The sequence below is a fragment of the Zingiber officinale genome, chromosome 8B (assembly GCF_018446385.1).
Source record: "Zingiber officinale cultivar Zhangliang chromosome 8B, Zo_v1.1, whole genome shotgun sequence".
NCBI classification, from domain to species: Eukaryota; Viridiplantae; Streptophyta; class Magnoliopsida; order Zingiberales; family Zingiberaceae; genus Zingiber; species Zingiber officinale.
In genome coordinates this window covers 93,284,087-93,300,723 of record NC_056001.1, presented here as the reverse complement: position 1 = coordinate 93,300,723, position 16,637 = coordinate 93,284,087, and positions in this window count along the sequence as shown.

Sequence of the window (16,637 nt, the reverse complement as noted above, 5' to 3'; positions counted from 1 at the left end):
TAACTGGCTCGCCGTCTCATTTTCCTGCATTTTTAAGTTATACAATTTATTAAGTAAAAGATCCCTTTTACTTACCTTAGTGTCGGAAGTGCCCTCGTGGAGTTCGATCAATTTCTCCCACAACTCCTTTGCGGAAGAGAACGGACCGACTCTGTTAAGCTCCTCCTTGGTTAGACCGCACTGGAGGGTGCAGGTGGCTTTGGCGTCGGCTTCCACCTTTTTGATAAGGTCTGGCTCCCAATTCTCGCAGGATGTAGGCTTGCCGTCTGTATCAGTTGGTAGTCATAGTCCCGTCTTGACTATCATCCAGGTGTCGAACTGGATCTTCAGATAAATCTCGATTCGCCCCTTCCAATATCCGAAGTCTTCTCCGGAAAATAGTGGGGGACGAACAGTGCTATATCCTTCTTGTTGGGCCATTTAAATCTAGCAATAAAAAAAAAACAAGAAGATCTGTTCCAAGACTGAGTCTTGGATTAGTAATGCGGGAAGAATAAAAAGAAACGAGCTCAAGTGGTTTTGACCAACTTTGAGCAACACCGATTTTGAAAAGAATTAGAATTTTAGCTACTTAGCTAATTTCTAATTGACTCTGAAAGAAAAATAAAAAATACCACGAAAAAAAATGTTTTAAATGGTGGTTGCACCAATTCAAAACAACTCCGCTCTGATACCAATTGTTGGATCGAGAAGCGCTAGAGGGGGGGGGGGTGAATAGCGCTCGCGGCTATTTCGTTTTTCGAATCGCAAAACTATCGGAGTAATTGAAACGCAGCGGAATAAAATAAAGAAACACAAACAGAAGGACACAGAGAATTTTTACTTCGTTCGGAGCCTTGATTGACTCCTACTCGAAGGCCCGCGATCCTTGATCGCTTTGCGTGGGTAACAACTATAAGCTCGATAAAAGGATTACAAGATGAAGTACAAGTAAATGCAAAAACTAATTATACTGACGACAAGAATAGAATCTCGGAGCTTCGGGTCATTGTAAACTTGTAGCAGCACTTTCGGGCGTCTTTCAGAGCAGCACGTTGGAGATAGAAGACTTGGAAAATTGTTGAAGAGAGCTGTTGGCCGAAACCCCTTATAAAGGGTGTTCAAGGCGCCTTCTACTGTTCACCAAGTCCCCTTGAATGAGCCGAGTCAGCCACGGAGATAAATGCTGAACTGGTCGAACCTTATCAGGTTCAAGGCGCCTCCAACCTCTCCAAGGCGCCTTCATCAAGTTGTCCAAGGCGCCTTGGCTTCCTTCAAGGCGCCTCCAAGCTTGCTTCGTAGCCAGCTCAGGTTTTGCACCTGAGGCGCCTCCAAGCTCCGTGGAGGTGCCTCGGACACTGTTCATCCGAGGTTAACCTTTGTACTTTGGTCCCTGCAAGATACATTAGTCCCAAATATACCCTGCAGCACAAAGTTAGCACATAAAACATAAAATCTGTTATAATGACAGTCTTCGGACTGTCCGAGTCTGACTTCGGATTTCCGACCGGAAACCCTAGGTCGACCCGACGCCTATTGTTCCCTCTACGGGGAACGCGTCCTCACCTACTCCACTCAGGAGATTTACCTGTTGCCAGTGTGATCCTCCAGATCGACTGGACTTTTGCTCAGCACTCGACGCTTCCGGACTTTTTGCTGGACATCCGCTTCTCGGCTAGTCCAGTCTTTCACCTGGTTCGCGACACCAGGACTTTCCACCTAGGGTTACCACCCCCTAGGACTTTTGCCTGAAGCCATCAACTTGCCAAGACTTTCCGCATAGGGTTACCTCCCCCTATGACCTAGGGTTACCACCCCCTAGGGTTTTTCCGTTTGCCTAACCGCAGTTAGGACTTTCCTGAAATACTCAATCAGACTTGTTAGATCACAAGGTACCTTAACTTTGAATCCTTTTCCATTATCAAAACACGAGTTCGATCGTCGGATGCTTCCCGCATCAACAAGTTACTTCGTTCAAAAGCACTGACCGCGCCTTAACCTTTATTTATTACTGTCAGTACATTTCTTATTGCACTTAATTTCATATAAGATAGTAGGGTTGTTACTATCTTATATTCTTGTAACTGTACGATCTTCTTCTTTCCGAAGGATTTCGGAAAGAAGAGTTATAGTGATTTTCCCATCGGTGCGGTCAAGGACCGCGAGCCTTCGAGTAGGAGTCGAGCTAGGATCCGAACGAAGTAAACATACTTGTCTATTCTTTTACTTTCTGCTGTGCACGACTCTGTTTTTAAAAGATAAAGAAAAGTTTTAAAGCGCGATATTCACCCCCCTCTATCGCTCGCATCCGATCTATCAATTGGTATCAGAGCCTTTTAGCTCTGAATTTCTTAACCATTTTTCAAAGCATTTTAAAACTCTTTCTTTTCTTTTAGAATATTTTTTATTCTTTATTCTTCAAGCACTACTAATCCCAAGACAAAAGTCTTGGAAATATTTTGTCTTTCAATTTTTTCTTGCAAGGATGTCGAACTCGTATCAAGAAGGATACAGTACTGTCCGACCTCCACTATTCAAAGGAGAGAATTTTAGTTATTGGAAGAATAGAATGGAGTGCTATTTGAAGTCCGACATCGAGCTCTGGTTTACAATCTTAAAAGGCTACACTCTCCCGACGAAAGATGGAACGCCTCTTGAATCTGAAGATTGGATGTAACACCCCACCCTCCTCACTAGTAGTCTGTGAGGGCGGAGCGCTACTGGACTACTAACTTATCTTAACTAACATTGCACACATGTGAATATCAATACATAAAACTCTCTAAACATGCAATTAATGATAGCGGAAACATGAATAACTTATCCCTACATTCTACTCCAGCATGTATACACAACTAAAACTATACATCAATCTAAACATGCTGAAATATATGTATTAATCTGAACATGCATGCAACCATTGTACAACTCAAATAATAGGTCTAATGTGCATAACAATTTAAATGAAAGAATTCTAAATACATGGCAATCTTAATAAATTCTTATGCTAAATCCCAAGGCTTCTATAGTCCAGGCATCACATATCCATCCGCACCTCCTTGTCGCCTTCCTTTGCTATAACTTTTCCTTTCCTTTATCTGCAATAAGAGGAAATGCAACTATAAGCAAAATTGCTTAGTAAGCGCTATCTAACTCACAAAACTCGAATATGCATGTGAATAAAAAAAATCCAAAACTGAATGCTTTAAAGGAAATACTACACATGCTCATCTAATAGCAAAAGAAACAAGACATGCTGAAATGCTAAACATATAAAGCTTATTTCACTTGTTCAAAACTTATACTTTTATACTTCAGAATAATAAATTTAACTGAACTGATACATAAGCTGAGCTAAACTGATGATAGGATAATGCTAAATCTGAAATGTATTCACGTAGTTGATTTGTGAAGTTTTGAAAACTATTTTCATAATAGATAAAAATAATAATCATGCTGCTGATGGATCCGACAACTGTACTTGCTATGCGCGCATCCCTAACTAGACCTGAGGTAGCTAGTCCCGAATCTAGTAGGGTTTACTAGGTTATCTAAACCTAGGGATGACTATGGGAGCCCAACCCAAGAACAACTAAGAGTCCAGCAAAGTGCCACTAATAAAAGTAAAATACTGATTCATAAGCTGATTTATCTTAATCACTTCTTCTTTAAATGCCTTGGCATTTTAACAAGTACCTTGTGTGCCAAAATCCCTAAAGTCTTGACTTTGAGATCTACTTAAGGCCTTGGCCTTTTTCTTTCTTTTCTTTATCTTTCTTATACTTGTTAATACCTCTAATAAAAGAATGATTCTTTAAAAACTGAAATGTTTAAACAAATTCTAACTTTGAAATGCATAAACAAAAATCTGCATACTATGCTAATCAAAATTCTGCATACTATACTAACAAAATTCTGCACTTGTAAGCTTAATAAAATTCTACACTTGTAAACTTAATAAAATCTGCACTTGTAAGCTTAATAAAATCTGCAAATCTAATTAAGCTACTAGAGATCTAATTGGATCTTCCAATGCTAAACCATCAAAACTGCAATGCTAAATAATTCAAAATCTGTAATGCTACACATAGCTATTCCACACTAAAAATCTGTTAAAGCTTGATACCTATGTAAAGCTTATACTTTTATAGAGCAATAGAGATCTTTAAGCATGTTACAACATGATCTAAACTGGAACACTAAGCCAAAATCATAAACTGAAAACTAAATCTGCATACTCTACTAATCAAGATTCTGCATTCTATGCTACACAATTTCTGCATACTATGCAAACATAAATTCTGCACTATAATACTTAACCAAACTGCACTATAATTTTTTTTTTTTTAAAAAAACTGTACTATAAGTTCCACAAAAAATCTGCACTACAAGATCCACCAAAAATCTGCACTATAAACCCTAAAGGAAAACTATCCGTGCCCCCTTTATAGCACCATCCGAAATCCACAGAACTTCAAAAAGGAGCTGCTTTTACTTTCTTTTCCATTGCATAATACCAAGTTAAACTTGCTGAAATGTTACTATAAACTCTAAACAATTTGAACTAAATTTCATGGCAACTGAAAGCTGCACGTGCTCACAAACAAAGAGGAACTACTTCATCATGTATATCTGCTCGTGCACATCTACAGCAAAGGAAATTACACATGCTCAACTATTAGCTAATGGGAAGCTACTCATGCTCACAAACAGCAAAGCAAGGAGGAACTACTTCATCATGTATTAGGAACTAATAGCAGAAGATAACTACATATCAACCCTAAACAATTCCTCCTTTGTATCCTTAATGAAACTCACGGCAGATCATCAAGTACTTTGCTCCCTATATCATACTTCGGAAAAAAAAACAAGAAGAATCAACTTCCAAAAGCTACTCCTACCGCAGGTGAGAAGCACTTACCTATTCTTGGAGTTCTTGGACTTACAACAAAAGGGGAGCTTCTAGGGTTCCGGAGATGTGCTTCCTCAACGATCTCTTTGTATCTACTTGCTCTTCTCGACGAGGGGATCACGAAGGTGTGAAGACCTCACGGAGAAAGGTGCTCGCAGGCCGCCGGAGACGAAGCTAGGGCTTCATTTTGTTTTCGCTCGGGCAGAAACGCCGCGCGCGAGAGAGAAGGGAGGGGAAGAAATTAGGTCACGGCAATAATCCCCTTCTCCTCTTAACTTATCCTTTTATAACTCCTAATATTTCTGTTATCTAACTATCCTTTAAATTATTTCGCTATCTTTTCTAAACAGCTCGGCCCGCTTGGGTTCTTGGTCAGCCGGATTCGCTTAAGGTGCGGGTTGGGTCAGAGGTCGCGGGTTCGAATCTCGGCTGAATCCCTTTTATTCCTATTTTTTTCTGTTTATTAACTACTACTTAAATAAATTTTACTCTTCCTTTAATCAGCAATGCCCGCTTGGGCACTTGGTCAGCCGAGACAATTTAAGGCTTTGCTTAACCGGAGGTCTCCGGTTCAAACCTCTGCTTAACTTCTTTATTTTTTGCAACTTGTTTCTTTTGGTAAAAATACCAAACGACCTCCAAAAATTGCATAAAAATACTCTAAAAATTTCTAAAAATCTCTAGAATATTTCTAAAGCATTTCTAAATATTTTTAAGCACTATTAGGACTCAGAATGAGGAAATTTGGGTCGTTACATTGGACTCCCCGAATGATCAAGAAGGTGCAACTGAACTACAAGGCGATCAACACCACTCAGTGCGGCCTTACAATGGAAGAATTGAATCGAGTCGGTCCCTACTGTTGGTGCGGGTAGCACTAACGGTCTAACCCAGGTTTTGATGAATGACAAATAGGTTAAGTTAGTTGTGTTGTTGTCTGACACTTTGATCAAGTGTGCAGGAAAAGTCCAGCTAGGTCGACGGGCTGACCGGATAGCTGGCGAGAAGTCCAAGCGGGTCGACGGGCTGACCGGACGCTTGGCGAGAAGTCCAGACGGGTCGACGGGTCGACGGGCTGACCGGACGTCTGGTAGGTAAGCAAGGTAAGTCACTGGAAGGGAGTGACTGTGAGGACGCGTTCCCGGGAAGGGGACATTAGGCGTCGATCCGGCTTAGATCCATTTCGGATGTCTAAGTCGAGATCGTGACTAGATTCCGGTCTCGGAGAGACGGAATCTAAGTCATACTCTTTTTTATTTATCTGTTGAACTTTAACTGTGCTGACAATCTGTTTTACAGGATATACATTTGCCTCGGACTAACTTTGTTTTGCAGGAAAAGGAAGTTTTCTGGAACAAGGTAGTCCGGGCGCCCGGAAGGCAAATTTTATTTAGCCAAGTCATCGCCACGTGGAGCATCTTGGTTTGAGCAGTTACGTCACACTCCAGGCGCCCGGAAGGAATCCAGGCGCCCGGAACAGCATATAAAAGAAGCCAGATTAAAAAATCAAGCTGAGAACTCTTCTACTGCTGGTCTTGCTGCTCGACGCTCAGTGCGACGCCAACAAAGCTCCGACACTACGCTTCGTCTTTTCCCTTTTGTCGGTATTTGTTTTTCAGTTTCATTAGCATTCCCTGTACGGTTCTTTTGTAATTATTATTCCGAATTGCTAGTGATTGCCCAACGAAAGTGGTCAAGGACCACGGGCCTTCGAGTAGGAGTCGTCACAGGCTCCGAACGAAGTAAAACCATTGTGTCTATTTTACTTTTCCGCTGCGTTTAAACTCTTGTTTTTTCGAATCGATATTCACCCCCCCTCTATCGAATCTAACGGTCCTACAAGTGGTATCAGAGCAGGTACCGCTCTGATTTGGTGCAACCACCAATCAGACAGGGGGTGAATTATTTTTGTTTTTTTTATAATTAATTTTAAAACTGGTGTTTCGTTAACTTAATATTTCTCTAATCAATTTAAATTAGTGCAACACGAATCTAGATTTTTTTTTTCTATTTTTCTCTTCCCGCACTACTAATCCAAGACCAAGTCTTGGGATATTTTTTGGTTATCTACCTGTGCACAGAATGTCCCAACAAGAAGGATTCAGCACAGTGCGACCTCCACTCTTCAACGGGGACGACTTCCCTTACTGGAAGAAGCGCATGGAGGTCTACCTCAAAACAGACTTCGACCAGTGGATGAGCATTACTAAACCTTACAAAATTCCTGTGGACAACGCCGGGAATCTAGTGGATCCTGAAGACTGGACAGCAGATCTCAAGAAAAAAGTATCAACAGAAAATAAAGCGATCAACACTCTATAGTGCGGATTGACAAGAGAAGAACTGAACAGAGTCGGTCCACACAAAAAAGCTAAAGATCTATGGGACAAGCTGATCGAACTGCACGAGGGAACGAGCGACGCTAAGGTAACAAAACGAGACCTGCTTCTAAATAAAATTTTTAATATAAAAATGCAGGAAGGAGAAACAGCGAATCAACTACACGCGAGGATCAAGGACATCCTCAACGGGCTTCATGCGATAGGCCACCAAATGGAGAACAGAGACTTAATAAGGTACGCTTTAAACGCCTTTCCACGTAATAGTTTGTGGGCATCAATAGTGGATGCCTACAAAATTTCTAAGAATCTTTCCAACTTAAAATTAGACGAGCTGTTTTGTGAATTAGAATTACACGAACAAACTAATGCTGGAGCCGAGAAAGGTATAGCTCTATTTGCAGGTTCCTCCAAAGAAAAGAAAAGCAAGCCTGAATTTGAAGAAGAATCTGACCAAGACTCCGAAGACGAAGAACACCTGGTGAACTTGGTAAGAAAAATGTTCACCAGGAGAAAGAGGAGCTTCAGCAAAAAGGACCTTCAAAAGATCAGCTCTCCCTCAGAACAAAAGAACGTGACTTGCTACGGCTGCAACAAAAAGGGACATTACAAGAACGAATGTCCAAAACTAAAGTTCGACAAACCAAAGCCAACCAAAAAGAAGGCACTCAAAGCAACGTGGGACGACTCCTCGGACGAATCGGAGGAAGAAGAGCAGAAACATCAAAGCTACCTCGCACTGATGGCCCGCGAAGCTGAAAGATGAAGACAGGTCTGAACCCGAAACAAGCCACGAGTCCGTACTCGTTTCCGAAGGCCCAAATGAGGTATACTTTAATTTAAACAAAATTTTTTTTAGAATTATTTCCTGTTTAAATAGTAAATTAACTAAATTAGAAAATGAAAACAAATCACTTCTTGAGGAAAATCAAAACCTCAAGGAACAATTAAAAAATTCGAATCCAACTCAAGATCTAACACTTGAAGAGGAAAATCTATCGTTAAAAAATGATGTTAAAGATTTAAAAGAAATGCTAGAAAAATTTACAACAAGATAAAAAAATCTAGACTTAATCCTAAATAATCAAAAAGCATGTTATAATAAAACCGGACTAGGATATAAGTCGAATTCAAATAAAACCTTCAAATCATTAATAACCCAATACAAGTCAACCAATTTAGCTTGGGTTCCGAAAGCGTGTCTGACCACGCAAGTAGGACTTAATCAATATTATATACCTAAAGAAAAAATACATTATATAAAATTAAATAAACCAAACCAAAATCCAAAATACAAACCTAAATCAAATTCAAAATCTAAACAGTTTAAGAAACAACAAAATTATCACCAAGTTAACTATAACTATAAAAAGAATCGACACAAGCCTAAAATTAAAACTTAAATTAATGGCCAATAATTCAGGGGGAGGCTCCAGAATAGCTGGCACCTCCAAAACTAACTTACCCGACAGGGTAACCCAAAACTAACAAACCCGGCAGGGCAATTAGAATTAGAGACCAAGTTTAACTTGAATCATGGTATTGGTGAAATTTTTGGATGATAGTACGTTAGGGAAACTTGGGCATCGCATGTCTAGAAAGATATGGTTTTGATCTGGTGCATTTGGCCAAGTGGAACTGACCGAAGCTACCCTTAAACGAATCCTAACCAGTTAGACCAAGATTTAGTACTAAGTTCCGACTATTCGGAAAACCTCGAAAGGTTGGTTACTTCTAATGATGTCCTTGTGACTCACCAAGCTTAGAAGTTTATCCGAAGAATGCCTATTTGTGGAAACCAAAGCTAAGTCTGAATCTAACACAAGTTAAACCAAAAGTCTGTAATCAAACCAATTTCATCTCACAAAATCATAGGATTCCCTGATTGATAATATAGTTCGGGTGAGATGAATAAGGCTTAAAAATTAATTTCAAAATTTTTAATTTTAATTTAAAAATTAATTTCAAATTTTTAACTTAAAAATTAATTTAAAATTTTTAATTTTAACTTAAAAATTAATTTCAAAATTTTTAATTTTAATTTAAAAATTAATTTCAAAATTTTAATTTTAACTTAAAAATTAATTTCAAAATTTTAACTTTAAAAATTAATTTCAAAATTTTAACTTTAAAAATTAATTTCAAAATTTTAATTTTAAACTTAAAAATTAATTTCAAAATTTTTAATTTTGGCTTAAAAGTTAATTTCAAAATTTTAACTTAAAAATTAATTTCAAATTTTTTAATTTTAACTTAAAAATTAATTTCAAAATTTTAATTTTAACTTAAAAATTAATTTCAAAATTTTAACTTAAAAATTAATTTCAAAATTTTAACTTAAAAATTAATTTCAAAATTTTTAATTTTAACTTAAAAATTAATTTCAAAATTTTAATTTTAACTTAAAAATTAATTTCAAAATTTTAATTTTAACTTAAAAATTAATTTCAAAATTTTTAATTTTAACTTAAAAATTAATTTCAAAATTTTTAATTTTAACTTAAAAATTAATTTCAAAATTTTTAATTTTAACTCAAAAATTAATTTCAAAATTTTTAATTTTAAACTTAAAAATTAATTTCAAAATTTTTAATTGTAACTTAAAAATTAATTTCAAAATTTTAATTTTAACTTAAAAATTAATTTCAAAATTTTAATTTTAACTTTAAAAATTAGTTTCAAAATTTTAATTTTAAGTCAAAAATTAATTTTAAATTTTTAATTTTAAACTTAAAAATTAATTTCAAAATTTTTAATTGTAACTTAAAAATTAATTTCAAATTTTTAATTGTAACTTAAAAATTAATTTCAAAATTTTAATTTTAAACTTAAAAATTAATTTCAAAATTTTAATTTCAAACTTAAAAATTATTTTCAAAATGTTAATTTTAAACTTAAAAATTAACTTCAAAATTTTAATTCTAATTCTTAAAAATTAATTTCAAAATTCTAAACTTAAAAAGAATTATTTTAAACTTAAAAATTAACTTCAAACCTAATTTCCAAAAAAAAAAAAAAAAAAAAAAGAGTCAAAAACCAGGGGCGGGCGCCCCTGGTATTACCCTCCGGGGCGCCCCGCCCTAGCAACCCCGGGCGCCCGGAAAGGATCCGGGCGCCCGGAGTCCCCTATAAATAAGGGGCAGCAGGCGCCCCCAACCTCTGCCCCACTACTTCTCACTTTTGCCAAGGTTCACTTTGAACCTCAGTGCGAAAGTACTCTAAATCAAAATTTTCTTGCGGTGAAGACGCTGTTGCGATTCAACCGAGGTCGTCAAATCTATATTTTTCGATGGCTCCTCGGTAAAAAATTCTTCCCCTCTCTAAAATTTTATTTTTTGTCTTCTCAATTTTTTTTGAATATTCTTTTATTTATATACAGTAGGAAACGAACAAATACTGGTGCTGGACCCTCCAATGCTAGTACAGACCCTAGGTTTCCCACAGACGAACTTAGGATTAAATTTGAGTCCACCATTTATAAGGCCATTAGGACTACCTGCATAGATAGATCGTTCTTTCTAAGGTCATGTCCCTCTGCTTTAGAGGTTATAGGCCACTATAATTTAAGGAACCTTGTCGAATGTACCAGTCCAATAAACATAAGTCTGTGTGCCGAATTTTGCAATAACCTAGTAAAAGTAGACGATCTCACCTATACCACTAGGGCAGCAGGCACCGATATCGTATTTTCCCCTACGACCATCCGAGAGTTTTTAGAGTTGCGTCCATCTACTTGCTCCTTTTTGTGCTATCCTCCGAGGGATCTACCGTTCGAAGATCCCTACTCACATATTACTCTCGATACGATTTATTCGTATTTTTTCGGGGGAGAGAGAGATCCCACGGTGACACAGTTTAGGTCAGTAGAACTTCGAGTCCAGGACTACGCTCTTTATAGGGTTGTAGTCCTTTGCATTTTACCACTGACTACTCGAGACATCGCTGTGATGCGCCCTTTCCATTCGTTCTTACTTTATGCCCTGATTCATAGGTTAGAAATTGACATCAGCCTACATATCTTCTCCACCATCATCTATTCAGCTGGATATGTGACTGACAGTAGAGTCCATATGCCATTTGGTCACATTCTGACAGCCTATATGTCCTCGTTGCACATTGATGTCACTAGGGGAGACGTTGCCCATATGACCGAGTTCGATGTTATAGCCGCTCGGAACTTTTCCCTAGCCGGCATCCATATAGATAGAGATGACGGAACTATGTCTTGGCGGAGGGGGGCACAGCACCAGCCCGATCCAGACGCACAGGTGGACGAGTTCATGCTCGCACTATTTCCAGAGGAAGCCGCACCGGCTCCACCACCACCCCCAGCTCGAGCACCACGACACGCTCCCCGCACTCTAGCCGACCGTATGACCGGACTAGAGAGAGCTATGGCGAGTCTCCAGCAGGAGAACTCTGATTTTCATCGGGACATACGGCGAGAGGTTGCCGAGTTACGAGCTGCCGGAGACACCCGACACACTGAGCTGATGGCACTTCTTCGATCCTTGGGATCTGGACCACCCCCTTCCTCATCTCAGTAGCTTTAGTGATGACCTACTTCTGCAGCTACACTACTTGTAAAATATTTTGGATTTATCTAGTGATATTTCAGACCTACATTGATTATGTTATATCTCAATAGACTAGGAATTTTAAATTTCAAAATTGTTTTCAAAAATCACTCTTTCAAATTATAAGTCAAATTTGGTTGATTTCAAAACTTTCCATTTTTAGATTTTCAAAAACAGTTTTGGCCTTAGACTAGTTTTGAATCCTTAGAAAGCATGTACCCTCACCAACACCTTAGGTTTACCTTGCTTGTGTTTGACAAACATAGAAAGGGGTGAGATGAATAGGCCAACTGTCTGGACTTAAGATGCTTATTTCAGTGCATCAACATAAGTCTGGACGTTAAATACAATTCAGACATTAATCAGATTAAAGTTCATCAGTCAAGTCAAACACTGACTGGTTATAATTAACTTAATCTGACTAACCAAGTGAAAGCTACTATCTTCTGATAGTCAGTTAGTAGCTAATTGGTTAGACAGCTGGTTAGAGTAAGTATCAAGTTCAGGGGGAGAATAAACTCAAATTTTGTATGTTTGAAAAATGCCTTTTAAAACCTAACCTATGTTTGAAAATTGATTTACAAAAAGTTAAATTTAACTAAGTATTTGAAAAGTGTGAAAGTTTAATCCCACCTAATTTTCAAACCTGATTTGAAAAATTAATTATTTCCAAAATTAGCCTTAAAAATTAATTTTGGCAAAAAATTTATTTCTTGAAAAGTTTAAATCGAAGTTGAAAAATTTACCTTTTTGAAAATTAAATGTTACTTAAACATAAAAATTTACTCAACTTGTCTACCCCAAGTCAACTTGACTATTTTTTTAAAACTTGGTGTTAAAAATTGCACTTTTATCTTTCAAATTTTGAACCAAACTTAGCTATCTTTCAAAATTTGATTACCTGTTACAGTAACTCTTCACTATGGTTATTTACCTTTGTTCATTTTTTTGATGAATGCCAAAGGGGGAGGAGGGTTAGGTGGTTAAGTTAGTTAAGTTAGCTAAACCAATTTGAAAATACAAACTAACAAACTTTACAACAACATAAATGCATGTTGTTTTCTTGCATATGTTTTCACTAACTTAACCAGGTTGTCATTCCATCAAAAAGGGGGAGATTGTTGGTGCGGGTAGCACTAACGGTCTAACCCAGGTTTTGATGAATGACAAATAGGTTAAGTTAGTTGTGTTGTTGTCTGACACTTTGATCAAGTGTGCAGGAAAAGTCCAGCTAGGTCGACGGGCTGACCGGATAGCTGGCGAGAAGTCCAAGCGGGTTGACGGGCTGACCGGATAGCTGGCGAGAAGTCCAAGCGGGTCGACGGGCTGACCGGACGCTTGGCGAGAAGTCCAGACGGGTCGACGGGCTGACCGGACGTCTGGTAGGTAAGCAAGGTAAGTCACTGGAAGGGAGTGACTGTGAGGACGCGTTCCCGGGAAAGGGACATTAGGCGTCGATCCGACTTAGATCCATTTCGGATGTCTAAGTCGAGATCGTGACTAGATTCCGGTCTCGGAGAGACGGAATCTAAGTCATACTCTTTTTTATTTATCTATTGAACTTTAACTGTGCTGACAATCTGTTTTACAGGATATACATTTGCCTCGGACTAACTTTGTTTTGCAGGAAAAGGGAGTTTTCTGGAACAAGGTAGTCCGGGCGCCCGGAGGGGATCCGGGCGCCCGGAGGTCCGGGCGCCCGGAAGGCGAATTTTATCCAGCCAAGTCGTCGCCACGTGGAGCATCTTGGTTTGAGCAGTTACGTCACACTCCAGGCGCCCGGAAGGAATCCAGGCGCCCGGAACAGCATATAAAAGAAGCCCCAGGCAGGAGCTTCAGAAAAAAATCAAGCTGAGAACTCTTCTACTGCTGGTCTTGCTGCTCGACGCTCAGTGCGACGCCAACAAAGCTCCGACACTACGCTCCGTTCTTTTCCCTTTTGTCGGTATTTGTTTTTCAGTTTCATTAGCATTCCCTGTACGGTTCTTTTGTAATTATTATTCCGAATTGCTAGTGATTGCCCAACGAAAGTGGTCAAGGACCACGGGCCTTCGAGTAGGAGTCGTCACAGGCTCCGAACGAAGTAAAACCATTGTGTCTATTTTACTTTTCCGCTGCGTTTAAACTCTTGTTTTTTCGAATCGATATTCACCCCCCCTCTATTGAATCTAACGGTCCTACACCTACGACAATGCTAAAGAATTGTGAGACTCTCTAGTCAAACTACACGAAGGAACCGACGACTCGAAGGTAAATAAACGAGACTTACTTTTAAATAATTTATTTAATATAAAAATGTTTCCCAGAGAGACGACCTCGCAACTACACGCTCGATCGAAGGACATACTTAATGGCCTCCACCTGATCGGACACAACCTGGAAAACAGTGACACGATAAGGTATGCCTTAAATGCCTTTCCGAGGAATACTTTGTGGGCATCAATTGTAGATGCGTACAAAGTCTCCAAGGATCTTTCAATTTTTAAGTTAGACGAGTTATTCTGTGAATTGAAATTACACGAACAATCTAATATAAGCCATGTCGTGATAGGTGTAGCTTTGTATGCAGGCCAAGCAAGGAGACAAAATCAAAAACCAAGATCGAGTCTGAAGGCGAGTCAGACTCTGACTCAACAAATGAAGAAGAGTTGGTCAACATGGTGCGGAGACTTCTGACGAAGAAGAAGTTCAGAAGAAATATCAAGAAGACTCCGCTTAACTAGACCCAAAGCAAATCAGAAGTGTTTTGTTACGGGTACAACAAAAATGGACATTTCAAAATCGATTGCCCAAACCGGAAGGAAGAAAAGCCGAAATCGACAAGACGAAAGAAGGTTCTTCAAGCAACTTGGGACGAGACTTCTTCTGACGAATCCGACACGGAGCAAATGAAGCACTCGAATCATCTTGTATTTGTGGCAAGAAACGAAGATTCTGACTCCGAGTCCGATGAAGAGTATGAGTCCGAGATCGACCTCGATTCCGAGAGAAACCCCAGATCGGAAGATCTAAATATGGTAACGATTTATTCTAAATCTAATTTTCTTAAAGTAGTTAAGTGTTTGTTTAAAAAATTATCAAAATCGAAAAAATAAAATGACTTGTTACTTAAGGAAATATACCACCTTAAGCAACAAGTTAACTTGAGTGATTCAACTAACCAAGTTCAAGTCGGAACTTCAACTCAAGTTGAAAAACTTGAGGAAGAAATTTCCGACTTGAAAGGATAAGTCGAGCGACTAAAGAAAACATTGGAAAGGTTCGAACTGGGATCCAAGTGTCTAAATATGGTACTTGGGTCACAACGAGCTATGTACAACAAATCAGGGCTTGGCTATAAACCTAATAAAACAAACAAATCATATTTATCTTTAATTAGTCAAAATGCTAGGAGTCAAATCCAAGCATGGGTTCAAACAAAACTCTTAACCAAACAAATTGAACCAAATATGTGTTGGTACAGGAAGCATCCGACGATCGAACCTTAGTTTTGATAATGGCAAAGGATTCAAAGTTAAGTTAGTGTGTGATCTAACATGTTTGAATGAGTGTTTCAGGAAAGTCCTAGCTGCGGTTAGGCAGGTGAAAAACCCTAAGGGGTGGTAACCTTAGGTCCTAGGGGGCGGTAACCCTAGGTGGAGGAAAACCCTAAGGGGCGGTAACCTTAGGTCCTAGGGGGCGGTAACCCTAGGTGGAGGAAAACCCTAAGGGGCGGTAACCTTAGGTCCTAGGGAGCGGTAACCCTAGGTGGAGAAAAACCCTAGGGGGCGGTAACCTTCGATCTGGAAGACCGGACTGGCATCAGGTAATCTCTCCTGAGGGGAGTAGGTGAGGACGCGTTCCCCGTAGAGGGAACAGTAGGCGTCGGGTCGACTTAGGGTTTCCGGTAGGAAATCCGAAGTCAGACCCGGACAGTCCGAAGACTGTCGTTTATTATTTACTATGTTTTATCATATTCTAACGCTGTCTTGCAGGGTATTTTGCTCGGACTAACCTTTGTTTGCAAGTGAGGAACCTGCTGGAAAAAGGTGGTCCGGGCACCCGGGATGGATCCGGGCGCCCGGAGGTCCGAGCGCTCGGAACAGGTCTAGGCACCCGGGACCAAGTTTTATCCCCTGTATGACTTTGCCACGTGGAGCATCCTGGTTGGTTGGCCACGTCACACTCCAGGCGCTCGGAAGGGATCCAGGCGCCCGGAATGTCATATAAAAAGAGGGTCGGGGGTGCAGCCAAAGAATAACAAGACAATCTAAGCTTTCTTCTGTGAAGTGCTGCCATCTAGACGACCTTGAAGTGCTACGACTCGACGCAGACGACCCGAAGCTCAGACTCTTCGATCTTTCGTTGTCGGTATTAGTTTTAGCTTTACATTATTGCAATCTCTACTGTATTCCAGTTGTAATATTTTACGAGCTTACAGTTGTTGCCCACGGAAAGCGATCAAGGATCGCGGGCCTTCGAGTAGGAGTCGTCCCAGGCTCCGAACGAAGTAAACTCCCTGTGTCGTTCTGTGCTTGCTTTACTTTTTCCGCTGCGTTACTTAATCTTACGATTCCGATATTTCGAGAAAAGAAATAGCCACGAGCGCTATTCATCCCCCCTCTAGCGCTTTCGATCCATCAATTGGTATCAGAGCCCGGACTGCCAGAAGGTTTAACCGCCGACTGTGCACAAGAGTTATGGTCTGATTGAGCCATGTGAGTACAATATTGACCTCGAACAAAGAAAGTGGGGGCTCCTATGTTCGGATCAAGAGGACCAGACATCAGGCAGGAAGTCCTAGTTGCGACTAGGCAAGGAAGTCCTAGTAGGTCGGGTGGACCGAGGGGC